The sequence below is a fragment of the Galeopterus variegatus genome, unplaced genomic scaffold (assembly GCF_000696425.1).
Source record: "Galeopterus variegatus unplaced genomic scaffold, G_variegatus-3.0.2 Scaffold3483, whole genome shotgun sequence".
NCBI lineage: Eukaryota > Metazoa > Chordata > Mammalia > Dermoptera > Cynocephalidae > Galeopterus > Galeopterus variegatus.
Genome location: NW_007729594.1, coordinates 128110 through 143179, shown reverse-complemented (window position 1 = coordinate 143179; position 15070 = coordinate 128110). Strand labels below are relative to the sequence as shown.

General features: G+C 37.8%; 1 pseudogene; it reads right to left on the bottom strand.

Moving 5' to 3' along the window:
- Positions 1–402: 402 nt before the first annotated feature.
- LOC103600851 overlaps positions 403–15070 on the bottom strand; it is a 46222-nt pseudogene continuing 31554 nt past the window's right edge.

Here is a 15070-nt window from a genome sequence, read left to right as displayed (position 1 = left end):
GAATGTCCCCAACGCAAAAAAGTGCTAAATATTTGAGGTGATGGTTATGATAATTACTTTGATTTGATCATTATACATTGCACAAATGTACAGAAATATTGCTATGTATGTCATAAACATGTACAATTATTTTGTGTCAATTAAAATAAAAGCAACTAAATTCTGTGGTAAAATCTTTCCATATCCTCTCATCCTGAATAGACTTTTAATACATATGTATATACTATTGAAAAATAAATTAACCAAAATGTTAATAAATTGTACTAATATTTTTAGTAATCATTTTTTTATTTTTGAACTTTAGCTGAATAAAAATAGTATGACACACATATTTCAAAAATTATACTCTATGAAAACAAAAGAATCCTCATTTTTATAATATTCATAACAGGAAATAGAAGTCTATTCTATTAATGAGCTGATTACTTTCAACCCAACACCAAATAGCTTAGCAGCACCAGGTAACTCCACAATCAACACATTGCCAGCCATATCAATGATTTTTGAAGTCAATAACCACCTATGTCTTTTAGTTGTTTCAATCTCTTTTTTTAGTTGATGGATCTCTGCATGCAACTCCTCACATTTCTTTTGAAAGACTTCATTAAGCAGTTCTTCTTGGAGCTATAAAAAAAGAAGGTCACTTTGAGAATCCTTAATTATTAAGAATCAAGGGTTTGTATTTAACAACTTCATCAACTATACATTTGTGTCTACTTTTATAACCTTAGAGTCCTCTTTGATAAGTTTGCCCAGTATTTTCATATTTTTGGACTTAAATAGTGGGAATATCCTTGGTTGAAAACTTCCTACAATTCCCTCAGCACCATCTCACTGGAGGTGGGGAGAAGTTGGGGCTAGATCAGGCCTGAGATCTGTCCACTTAATATGTTCTAGCTTGTAAAGTGCCTCTTGGGAGGGAATGTAGGTTTGAACCCAACAATCAGTTCTACTTACGGTAGCGTGGTCTCACATACCTAACAATGGAAACTGCTGACCCTCTGTAGAACACTGGCTATCAAGCTCCAGGTTGAGTCAAAGAAAGAATTTTTTTCTGTGCTTAGAGAGTAACTCACACAGATATGGGATCACATGAAGCAAGTTTTAGAGCTTCTTGTATCCTGTAGTTCATATCAGGCCAAGTCTGATACGCGCAACACTAGACGAAATTATCTCAGGTCTCTTTGATGGTTGTACAAATAATTCAAAGGACTATTGAATAAGTCAGTATTCAGTTGGAGCATACTGAGACCATCCTATAATCACCATACGTAGCAGCTCAGCATCTTAGGGGTTATTATTTGTATACTCCAAATTCTAACATGACAGAAGGTTCTGGAGTATTGTGGATTTACAGGCTTCATCAGAATCCAGAAGGATTTAAGGCATTTAATTAATCAAACTAATTATGTGTTTTCCTAAGAGGTCATGAATTTGCTTAAAATTTGGGGCAATCCTTTTCTGAAGTATCTGGATATTATCTGCCAGGCACTGTCCAAGGCCCAGGCCACAATTACCTTCAGTTTGTGCTCCAGCACTCTTTCCCAATCTCTCAGGAGATTTTTTATTTCCCACTCCATACTCTTCAGTTGGACTATATTTTCCTTAAAGATTCTTTCTTGAGTCTCCATATGCTGTTGCTGCTCCTGTAGCCTCTGACGTAGCAGCTCTTGTTCCTTCTCAGCTGTCTCCTTCCTAGCCTGATCTGCTGCCCCATGAAGGTTTTAGAGAGGGAAGAAAACAACAGTCATGCCTTTGCTGTGCTGTCTTAAGATCAGAAAAACTAAATTAAGGGTGGTCGTGAAGTCTCTGATTTCAGACAGTGTTCACACCATCAAAAGCAAATTTCAGAAGGTAATGGAAAAGGCCCTGCCTATACGACTAATGTACAATCACAGTCCCCTTGTTATTTTCAGATTCATCATAGTGTCCTGCTGAATACTTCCACAGAAGAAGAGGAAGCTTGTTGTCTGGGAAAGGTCTTCCTTTCAGACCTCTCAGAGGGTATTGAAGGAACCTACCCGCCCTAATGTGATCTGAGTTCTGCCCCGGTACCTGCTAAGGGCTTCTCAGTGGTGAGGGCTTTGTCTGCCTGCAGAATGGATTCCTTTATTGCTGCCTGTGACTGCAGGAAGCTCTTCTGGACCTCACATGCCTGAGGAAACAAGGAGCCAAGACATGTCAGGAAGGAAATATCTAATTTCTTGCTAAGGAAATTTTTGTTTTCTAAAATGCCAAATTGGACCTTGTGAATTTTGCATCTTGCTTAAGATTCTGCATTAGGTTCTTTCTTTCTCTGGCCACAATATATTCCAAGCTCTTTTATGGACCTGAAAACTATCTGTAACTTTTCTAGCTCTCCAGCCTCCTCTTCAGGGGATGCTTTTCACAACCTACCCAGATTATAGTCAATCAAATTTATATGCAGCTCTGTAAGCACATAACCTATGTTGTTTTGTTGTTTTAATATACTTGCACATTGCTTTTTCCTGCCTGGATCTTGTCTACCCTTTCTGAATCAAGACAACATCAAGTTGTACTTTATCTTGTACTTTGCATCTCCTCTTCTGGGATGTTTTCCTAGGATGCCTCCCCCATTTGGAATGGCTGTGAAGTACTCTGAGCACAGCTCCACAGTTCTCCTACTTGCTAGATGCATGTCATGGGTAAATTATTAACTTCTCTGTGCAGTGTCCACATTTCTCCAAATTCTGAGGATTAAATTGATTATTCAACAAAAGCACTTTAGATTATGCCTGGTATAAGAAGCAAATGCTCAATATGTATTAGTTTTTATTAGTAGTATCATCATCATCTGTGCATATCAGCTTGATAACAAAAAATTATCATACTGGATCCAATAAATTATGTATTTGTCTGTATTTTAGATAAGGTCATAAGAGCTTTGCAATCAAAAGTCATCTTTAATATTATGTCTCATGTTTTCAGAAATAGTAATACAATAAAAAATTTTCTTTTATTTGGATTCATTATTCCAAAGTCTTTCTACAAGAATAAATATTTTTGGTCTTTTCGAGAATATCTACTTGTAAATATAAAGAGCTAAATATGTCAAGATACTATCATGCTCTACTATTCCCCCTCAACTGAAGTTCTGGCCTTAGATTTTTGGAAGGAGCTACAAAGACCATTTGACTCTACTCTGGTGGCCATTCTCCTCCTCTCCTTATTTCTCATCCTAACTGCTTTCCTGGGCACTAGACTGTAGTCAAGTTCAGCCTTTTTCTTTGGTTCTAAGTAGAGATTTTATCCTCCAGAAACAGAAGAAGTTCCTCTCAAAATGCTTTCCATTAGTCACTATGGAAGCAGCTTAAGCCAGCCTAGCAGTAATTGACAGATGCCTCTTCATTCTACAACAATAAGCCTTCCTTCTTTTTTTCTATAGTATCCTGCCAGGGAAATGTGGAGGAATATAGTAGAAGGAAGCTATTAGAAGGGATGGTTCAAATTACTTATCTAGAAGAAGTAGTCTGACAACCTCAGAATGGACTGGGGCAAGGAATTGACCAGGAGTCAGAAGACTAGACTTAGCACTCCTTCTAACCAATTTTCTGGGTGACCTGTGGAAAGTCTCTTAACTCCCATCATCAGAAAAATAATGAGGTTGGAAGACATGAACTTTATATTTCCCTCAGATGTAATATAATTAACTGATTCAAACATCAACAATGAGTCATAGAAAGGTGAATTGTATCTTGAAGTAGAATTTTCTCAAAGTACTTGGGGTGGTATAAATAGAAATATATACATAGAAAAACGATCTACCTAGTAATTTCTCAAATGCACATTGAACAAAGTTTGAGATACTTCTTGAGCTCTTTTAATGAGGATTTGGGTGAAGATATAAAAATGGAAATTTTCTCTTTTTTGTTTCAATTACGATTTATACGGTTTTCTGGAATTTCCTCAAAATGAACTAAGATTATGTTGCCTAGTAAAAGAAAGATTAAAAGATGTACTTTCAATGAATGTTCCTCTGGTAAACATAATTAAAATGACTTTGAAGATTTCTCTCCCCAAGTATATATAGCCTGCATTGTCCCTGGGAATTTGTTGGATATTTAAACCATGATTTGGTTATGTTATGTAACAGAGGTTGAGTTAAGAAATGGAAGTTAACCAGGAAGGAATTACCTAATCACATGATTACTGGTGTCCTTTAAAAGAATAAATTTCTCTATCTGGTCTCAAAAGATCAAGTCAAGGGAATTAAAAGCATGAGAAAGGTTTGCTACACCATTGCTGGCATGAAGATATAGGCAAGGTATGGGGAAATGTCCCCAAAGCATCTTCTTGGAGATGAGACAGCCCTACCCCACTTACCCTCATGGACAATAGACAATAAGAAAATGGGGACATAACTTCTTAAATGACAGAAAATTGCTTTCATCCAAGGACCTAAAATAACATTACAAGCTGCTAAGAGCCTCCAAATGTGAACATAGCTCAGCCAACAAGTTGTTTCCAGTTTGTGAAAACCTGTAATGGTTGATTTAATGTGTCAACTTGGTTACACTATAGTATCCAGATATTTGGTCAAACATTATTCTAGATGTTTCTGTGAAGGTGTTTTATTAAAAAGATAATATTAGCACTTTAATTAGGAGACTTGGGTTCTGCACAGCAGGGAACTCAACTTTGAGCCTGCTGTACCACAACACACTCACACCCCGGGCCCAAGGACAAGAACAGTGGCCACACCTCAGTGAGCCTTCCCTTAAATTGGGTGGATTGTCTTGTGCATAGCCCCTGACTGAGAACCAGTTTGGTGGCTCATCCCCAAGTCAGTGGATATGACATGTGTACACCCTCAGTGCCATGCCCCCAGCAGAGCTGCATCATTGCCACCACAAGCACATGTGAACATTGCTGACATGGATAACACCTGAGGAAACTTAAGGCTACACTACACATCTATCCTGGACTAGAGCCAACTCGCCCTACCCAACCAACATCCTAGGACTCATCTGCAGGGAAAAGTCTTTCCTATGGACAGCTACTTCATAAAATTCAAAGAGGTAAAGATGCACAGATATCAACATAGGTGCACAAAAAACATGAAAAATCAAGAAATCATGATGCCTCCAAAGGAACACAATGATTCTTCCAGTAGCAGATCCCGAAGGAAAGGAAATTTGTGAAATGCCCAGAAATAAATTCAAAATAATGATCTTAAGGAAATTAAGTGAGATACAAGGGAATACAAATAAATAACTCAATAAAATCAGGGAAAAAATCCATGATCTAAATGAGAAATTTAGCAAAGAGATGGGTATCATAAAAAGAAAGAAACAGAAAGCTTTGAGCTGAATAATTCAATAAATTAAAATAAAAAATGCAATTGAGAGCTTCATAAACAAACTAGATAAAGAAGAAGAAAGAATTTCTCAACATAAAGACAGTTCTTTTGAAATGACCCAGTCAGAGAGAAGGGAAAAAAATGAATAAGAATAAAAAAGAGTGAGTAAAGTCTCTGGGAATTATGGGACATGATTAAGCAAACATATTCACATTATGGGAGTTCCAATAGAAGAATAAATGGAAAAAGATGCAGAAAACATATTTAACAAAATAATAACTGAAAACTTTCCAAGTCTTGGGAAAGATATGGGCATCCAGGTCCAGGAAATTCAAAATATTCTAAATAGATTCAACCCAAAAATGTTCCCTCTTAGGCACATTTTAATCAAACTGTGAAAAGTCAAAAAGAGAATTCTGAAAGCACCAAGAGAAAAGCATCAAGTAACATATAAGGAACTTCCCCACAGACTAACAGCATATTTCTCAATAGAAATCTTACAGGCCAGGAAGAAATGGAATGATATATTCAAAGTGCTAAAAGAAAAAACTGCCAATTTAGAATACTCTACCCAGCAAAGCTATCCTTTAAAATGAAGGAGAAATAAAGTCTTTACCAGAGAAGCAAACCTGAGGGAATTCACTACCACTAAATTGGCCTTAAGGAGAATGCCTAAAGGACTCCTACAACTGGAAATGAAAACATGAATGTATAAGTCTCACTAGTAGAAGTAATTTTATATTCAAACATAGACTACTCTAGTACTGTAATGATGCTATTTAAATATTTCAAACCTCTAGTATAGAGGCTAAAAGTCAAAATGGTCAAAAGTAACTATAGCTACAGGAACAAACAATATATAATGATGTAAATAAAGAAAATAAAAATATAAACTGTGAGCAGCAGGGTAAAAGTCTAGAGTATTTTTATGTTACCAAAGTTAAGTTGTTATCAGCTTAAAACAGTCTGTTATAACTACATGATTCTTTATGTTAATCCCATGGTGATCACAAAGAAAAAATTTTCACCAGATACACATATGAGAAAGAGAAAGAAAATCAAAGCTTAGCACTACAGAAATCCACCAAATCACAAAGGTAAACAGTAAAGAAGAAAGAAACAAAGGATTTATAAAACAACCAGAAAAATACTAACAAAATGGTGAGAGTAAGTTCTTACCTATCAATAATAACTTCAAATGTAAGTAGATTAAATTCTTCAATTAAAAGGTATGGAGTGGCTAAGTAGATTAAAAACAATACAAAACAAAAAAGACCTAACTATATGCTTCCTACAAGAGATTCACTTCACCTGTAAGGACATAAATAGACTGGAAGTGAAAGAATTAAAAAAAAATATTCCGTATTAATGGAGATCAAAAGCAAAATGGAGCAGATATAATTGTATCAGATAAAATAGACTTTAAGTCAAAAAGTGTATAAAGAGACAAAGAAGGTCATTATGTAATAATAACGGGAACTATTTAGCAATAGGTTACAAAAATTGGAAGTATATCTTCACCCAACACCAGGGTCCCTGAATATATAAAGCAAATATTAGATCTAAAGGGAGAAATAGACTGCAATACAGTAATTGTAGGGGACTTCAACTGTCTGATTTGAGCAATGAACAGATCATTCAAACAAAAACCTAATGTTTTTGTTGCTTTTTATTTATATAACAGAATACCTGAGACTGGGTAATTTATAAAGAAAAGAGGTTTATTTGGCTTATGATTCTGAAGTCTCGGAGGTCCAAGATGCATGGTGCCATCATCTGCTGAGCTTCTGGTAAGGGCTTTTTGCTTTGTAACATCATGACAGAGAAGCAAAAGCAGAAGTAGGTGTGTGCAAAGAGAGAAGTAAAATGTGAGAGGCCACCTTGCTTTATAACAACCTGCTCTTCCAATAACTAACCCAATCCCCTGTGAACTAATCCAGTCTTGTAAGAACATACCCAGTCTCATGAGAAAGATATTAATTCAGTTTATTGACCTAATGGTGACTTAAGTACCTTACCTCCCAACACCATTGCATTGGCAATAAAATTTCAATATGAATTTTGGCAGAGGAAAACTATATCTAAGCCATTTTATTCTGACCTGGCCACCAAAACTCACACAAAATACAATCATTCCATCCCCAAAGTCCCAAAGTCTTATTCCATAGCCTCAATGAGAAGTCCCAAGACCAAAGTCTCATATGAGTCTCAAGGCAAACTCTTTTCAACTGTAGGGCCAGTAAAATCAAAAGTTATTACTTCCAAGATACAATGGTAGGGAAGTCATAGGGTAAACATTCTCAATTCAAAAGGGAGAGATTGGGGAAAAGAAAAATAACTGGCTGAAAGCAAGTCTAAAACCCAATAGGGCTTACATTAAATCTTTTTTTTTTGTCTTTTTTCCGTGTCCGGCAACGGATCGCAACCCTCAGTGCTGCCCCCGCACCGGACCAGGGACCGGCAACGGGATCGCAAGCCTCAGCGTTGCTCCCGCGCCTCGCTCAGCCAGTGAGCGGGAACCGGTCTGTACGTGGGATCCGAACCCTCGGACGGGAGCGCCGCCACGCTTCCCAAGCAGCACATTATCCAGTGCGCCACCGGGCCGGCCCGCTTACATTAAATCTTAAAGCTCCGGAATAGTTTTCATTTCATGTGTCATTTCCTGGACATGCTGGGGTGGGGGGTCAGTTCACAAGGCTTCAGAAGCCCCACTCCCATACCTTTGCTGGATGCAGCCCATGTGGGTGCTCTCTCAGGTTGGGGTTGCATGCTGGTGCCTGTGTCTTTCCCAGGCAGGCCTTGTAGGCTGCTGGTGGATCTACCATTCTGGGGTTGTGGTGGTAGTCCCTAACCCACATTCCCACTGTGCATTGCTCTAGTGAAGGATCTCTGTGATTCCAACACTGCAGTAAGTTTCTGTGTGGGCTTGCAAGTTTTCTGCAAAATCCTTTGAAATCTTGGGTGGAGGAAGCCACACCTCCATAGCTTTTGAATTCTGCTTGCTTGCAGAATTAGCATCATGTGAATGATATCAAGGTTTATTGCTTACATCTGGTGGAGTGGTGGTTGGAGGATGGCTAGAGCAATCTGTTAAGCCACACCTGGGGCTGACTGATCCACAGCTGGAGTGGCCAGGAGTGCTGCAATGGAATGCAAGAAACAGAATCCCAAGGTGGCCCTGGGTAGTAAACAGATGGTAAGTGCCCTGGGCTCATCCCCCAAAACCATTCTGACTGATAGGAGGGGAATTGCCAAAGATTTCTAAGTTGCTTTATAGGCCTTTTTATCCACTGTCTTGATAGTTGTTACCTGGCTCTCTTTTAGCCATATTAATCTTACCAAATGGTCTCCAGGCCAAAGACTTGGTTTTGTCTTCTGAAAATGATCTTTCTTTACCACATGTGCAGGCTGCAAAGTTTCCAAATCTGTCTGCTCTGCTTTCCTTTTCTCTCACAGCTCTTTCCAGTTCCTAGTCAGATATTCCTCATTTTCATATGAGAGCTCATCAGAATGGCATTTACTGTCCATATTTTTATCCACATTCTCATTGCAACCACTTAACCAGTCTCTAAGAAGTTCCAGACTTTCCCTAGTTTTCTCATCTTCTGAGCCCTTGTCAGAATTACCCTTAATGCTCTGTTCATGGCAACATAGGGTTTTTTCTAGCTTGAACCGCCAAATTCACCTAGCCACTACCCATTACTCATTTCCAAAGCTGCTTCCACATTTTCACATATGTGTGTAACAACAACCACTCCTCAGTACCAATTTTCTTTGTCTATTTTCTATTTCTATAACAGAGTACCTGAGACTGGGTAATTTATAAAGAAAAAAGGCTTATTTGGCAGCCATTTCTGGAGGCTGGGAAGTCCAAGAACCATGACTCCAGTATCTGCTTAGCTTCTGGTGAGAAACTTGTGCTGTGTCACAACATGGCACAGGAGCAGAAGGGGAAACAGACATGTGAAAGAGGAAGATCCAATACACGAGGCTACCATGCTTTATAACAACCTGCTCTTGCAAGAACTACCCCAGTTCTACAAAAACCAATCCAGTTTTGCAAGAACTAACCCAGACTTGTGAGAAAGACATCAACCATATCACTGACCTAATCACCCTTAAAGGCCACACCTCCCAACATCATTAAATTAGTAATTAAATTCCAACATGAGTTTTGGCAGGGACAAACCACATTCAAACCATAGCAATCAACCAATAAACATTGTAGTTACACTGCACTGTAGACCAAATGGACCTAACAGTCATTTACAGAACATTCCATTCAACAACTGTGCAATATGCATTTTCTCAACTGCACATGGAACATTCTCTAGGAAAGATCATAAGTTAAGCCACACAACAAGTCTTAAGAAATTTAAGAAAATAGAGATGATATCAAGTATTTTTTCTGACCACAATAGTAAAAAACTACAAATCACTAACAGGATGAACTTCAAAAACTTTATAAATACACGTGTATTAGTCTGTTTTTGTGTTGCTATAACAGAATACCTAAGACTATGTAATTTATATATATATAAAAGACTTATTTGGCTCACAATTCTGTGACAGCTGCATCTGGCATGGGCCTTGGTGTGTTTCTACTCATGTCAAAAATGGCAGGCAGCTGGTGGGTACAAGAAGATCACATGGTGAGAAGAAGCAAGAGAGAGAGATGGAGGGAAAGTGTCAGATTCATTTTAACAACCAGCTCTCATAGAAACTAACAGAGCAAGTACTCACTCACTACTGTCCTCCCAAGGAAGGTATAAATTTATTCATGAGAGATCCACCCCCATGACCCAAGCAGCTCCCAACACTGCCATATTGGGAATCAGATTTCAACATGAGGTTTGGAGGGACAACATGTCCAAACTCCAAATGGAAGCTCCATGTATGGAAGCACAAAAAAACCCCAAATAGTCAAAGCAATCTCGAGGGAAAAAAAAGGAGGGGTGGAGGCATCATATTACTTGACCTGATTTCAAAATATGCTATACTAAAAAGCTATGGTAACCAAAACAGCGTGGTATTGACATAAAAATAGGCACATAGACCAATGGAACAGAATAGAGAGCCCAGAAATAAATCCACACATCTATAGCTGACTGATTTTCACTAAGTACTGTGAACACACACTGGGAAAAAGGCAGTCTCTTCAAAAAACAATGCTGAGAAAATTGGAAATCCACATGCAGAAGCACAGATAATAAAAGCAAAAATAGACAAACGGTATTCCATCAAACTAAAAAGTTGTGCACAGCAAAAGAAACAACTAGAGGAGTAAGGAGACAACCTACAGAATAAAAGAAGATATTTGCAAACTATACATCTAACAAGGGATTAATACACAGAATATATAGGAACTCAAATCAATAGCAAAAAACTAATTAATCTGATTTTAAAAATGGGAGAAAGACCTGAATAAATAGTTCTCAAAAGAGACATACAAATGGCCAATTGGTACATAAAAATGCTCAACATCACTAATCATCAGGTAAATGCAAATCTAAATCACAATATCATCTCATTCCAGTTAGAATGGCTGTCATCAAAAAGACAAAAGATAACAATTGCAGGAGAGGATGTGGAGAAAATGGAACTTTATATACTGTTGGTGGAAATGTAAATTAATGCAACCATTATGGAATACAAAAAATTAAAAATAGAACTATCACATAATCCATCAATTTCACTACTGAATATATATTCAAAGGAAATAAAATCAGTATGTTGAAGAGATATCTTCACTCCCATGTTGACTGCAGCTCTATTTGCAAAAGCTGAAATATGGAAATAACCTAAGGGTCCAACAACAGATGAATAGACAAAGAAAATGTGGTATAAATGCACAATGGAATACTATTCAGCCATAAAAAGGATGAAATCTTGTCATTTGTGACAACATGAATGAACCTGGAGGATATTATTAAATAAAATAATGCAGACACAAAGACAGACATCACATATTCTGGCTCATATTCAGAATCTATAAAAGTTGATCTCATGGAGGTAGTGAATAGAACAGTGGTTACCAGAGACTGACGAGTGTAAGGGGAGGGGGGAGAGGCTGGTCAATGAGTACAAAGTAACAATTAGAAAGAAAGAATAAATACTGGTATTCTATTGCACAATTGGGTGACTATAGTCAACAATAAAGTATTGCATATCTCAAAATAGTCAGGAGAGGAGATTTCGAATGTTCTCACCACAAAAGAATGTTAAAAGTTTGATGTGATGAATATGATAATTACCCTAATTTTATTATTACAAAATGTAGACATGTATCAAAACATCACATTGTATTCCATAAATACATACACTTATTATGTGTCAGTACAAAAATTAAAAATAATTTAAAAAATCAGTAGACTTTGAGTAATGCAGATTACCCTCTACAATGTGACTGACCTACATCCAAGCAGCTGAAGACTTTAATAGAAAAAGACAGACTTCTATCAAGTGAAAGAGAATTCTCCCAGAATCTTCTTGCCTTTGGACTCATACTGCAACATTAACTCTTTCCTGGGTCTTTAGTCTGCTGGGTTACCCTGCATATCTTGGACTTGCCAGCCTCCATAATTGCATGAGCCAATTACTCCAAATCTCTCTTTCTTGCTCTCCTTCCCCCTCCTGACCCCCCCCCATCTACAGGTAAAAAAGAAGATTCCTTTCTTGTTTTTACTGTTTCTAAATAACGGAGATATAATACTAAAGACAATTTTGGTTGCAAGGTACTTATGATCTTATCTAAAATACAGATAAATACATAGTCCATTTGTTCCAATGTGATAAGAGTTATTTTACACACACACACACACACACACACACAATTGGTTCTGTTTCTCTGGAGAACTCTAACACAGGTTTTGAGACCAGAAAGGGAAGGGCTGTTGTAACATATACCTAGAAATGTGGAAATGGCTTTGAAACTGGGTAATGAGTAGAGGCTGGAAGAGTTTTGAGCCTAGAAAAAGCCTAGATTTCCTTGACAAGATTGTTAGTAATTATAAGGATATTTAAGAAAATTCTGATGAGGGATCAGAAAGAAAAGAGGAGAACTATAGAGAAATTTTCTATGATCTTAGAGAATACAAATATTAACAGAATGTCAGTAGAAATATAAATGATAAAGATGCTTCTATAATTTCTCAGACAGAAAGGATAAACATGCTATTGGAAACTGGAGAAAAGGCAATTCTTCTTATAAAGTGGCAAAGAACTTGGCCAAATTGTGATCTAGTGTTTTGTGGGAGGTATAACTTGTAAGCCATAATATATTTAACACAGAAAATTTCTAAGCGAGGTGTAGAAAATACATTTTCTCCTTGCTGGCTTTCAGTACAAAGCAAGAAGAGACAGTAATTGAAGAAGAAATTGTTAAACGAAAAGGAACCAGAATTTGAAGAATTGGAAAATTTTCAGCCTATCCATGTTGCAAAAATAAGAAAGCATGTTTGGAGGAGAATAACAAGGGTGTGCTAGAACATCATTTTCTAAAGAGATTAGGGTAGCTTGACTTATGGATCCAGTGAGCCACGTTAGCAGAAACCAGGACTAGAGATGGGATTATACCAGCAGTAACACTGCAAGCTTAAACTGAAGAGGACAGAGACAGGACAAAAATGAAAAAAAGCTGTCATACTTTAGGGATTCTCCAGGATGGATCAATAGAGCTATGAACATGTGTTATCCCTCAAAAAAGGGACAAAAGACCCTAAAAGCAGTTCAGAGGTCAGCAGTGTTGCCACTGCCATGACACGTCAATGTGGCCCAGGCAGGGGTTGTATTCTCCTCAGTTTCAAAGGGGTCAGTTTGATGCCCAAGGCTGGGTCACCACACAGGGCCAACGGGGTGGGGTGGGACCATTTTCCTGGTGGTTCCACAGGCAGGGCGAGCCCCATGGGTCCAGGGGACAGAGCATGGAGCCAAAGAGGATTATTCATAAACCTTAAAATCTAATAGAATTTGCCCTTTTAGGTTGCAGACTTGCTTAGGACCTGTAACACCTTTATTCTTTTCAATTTCTCCCTTTTGAAATGGGAATATCTATTCCATGTCTGTCCCACCATTGCATTTTGGAAGCAGATAACTTGATGTCAGGTTTTACAGCTGGAAAAATATTTTGCCCTAGGATAGATTGTACCTCAGATCTCACCCATACCTGGTTTAGATGATATTTAGATAAGATTTTGAACTTAAATTTGATGCTGAATTGGGTTAAGACTTGGGGTTGTTGGAATGGGGTGAATGGGTTTTGCATGTGAGAAGAACAGGAATTTGGGAGACCATAAACTAAATCGTGTTCTCCTCAAATGCATATTTTGAAGACCTAACCCACAGTACTCAGAATGTGACTGTATTTGAAAGTAGGATATTTAAAAAGGTTATTAACGTTAAATACCATTATTAGAATGAGTCCAATATAACTGGTATAATTGTGAGAAGAGGAGATTAGGACACATCACATAGAGGAAATACCATGTAGAGACCTGGGGAGAGGATGGCTGTCTACAAGCTGAAGAGAGAGGCTTCGGCATAAAACCTAACCTGTCAATGACTTAGTCTTGAACTTTTAGCTTCTGCAACTTTGAGAAAATCAATGTCTGTACCCAGTTTGTGGTATTTTATTATGGCAGCCCTAGCAAACTGATACAAAGCCTGAACTAAGAATCCAGACATTTCATGCAAAGATTCTGACCTATAGAATGGTGACTTTATGAATGTGAGTTGTTTTAAATTTCTATACTTGTGTTAATTTGTAATGCAGCAATAGAAAATTAAATAAAATGCTCATATTTTAGAAAAAGGGTGAGCTTTAACCAGTAGAACCCTATATCACTAGAATACATGCTCCTTATACAATGATAAGGGGATAAGCCATCGGATCAAAAAGGTGCACTGTAGGAATGATTCCAGGACAGGAATCAAGAAGGACAAATGATAGGACCCAGTACCATGAGATTCTTCTGGAACGCCCACGGGTTGTCCTTAAGCGAGTGCTCTACGATGACTCCAACAGCTCCCCTCTTGCAAGTTACGTGCATGTCCAGCAGCTCCTGGGGCATATCCGTGGGAAGCCTCAATTGCTCGGCCACCTGCTCGCTGTAGCGGTCGACTTCTTTCTGCATGGCCACTGTGCTATCTTGCTGGACCAGAGTTGTCACTGTGTTCTCCAAACAAAGAACTGTTCCCCTCTTGATGGCATCTGTGAAGGTCTCCACCAGATTCCCCAGCCCTGAATAAGGTAAGATATGGTATAAACATAAAGTTCTCACTCACTGGGTTATATTTTATGGATAAGCATGCTGAAAATCACAAAAACCCTCTTTACAATGAACTTTCATTTTTATCTTTTGTGAATCTATTTCCTTCTAATGAAGACATTATGTTTCCCATTAACTCTTTCTTTTTTGCTTCCCAAATTTATTATATTATAATTTAAATTACTAATCACAGCCTAGATACTCAAAAGTACTCTGGAAAAATTCTCTCCTATTCAAGTAAAATATAAAATAATACATTTGGTAGGTGAAGTAAAGGGCATAAAGAATACCAACTACATAATTTATGTGGCCTGGAACAAAAAGAAAATGTGGGGCCCTTTCTTTAAAAAATTATCAAGGATTTTTTTTTTTTTTTTTGTCTTTTGTCTTTTTCCGTGTCTGGCAACGGATCGCAACACTCAGTGTTGCCCCCGTACCAGACCAGGACCGGCAACGGGATCGCAACCCTCGGTGCTGCTCCCGT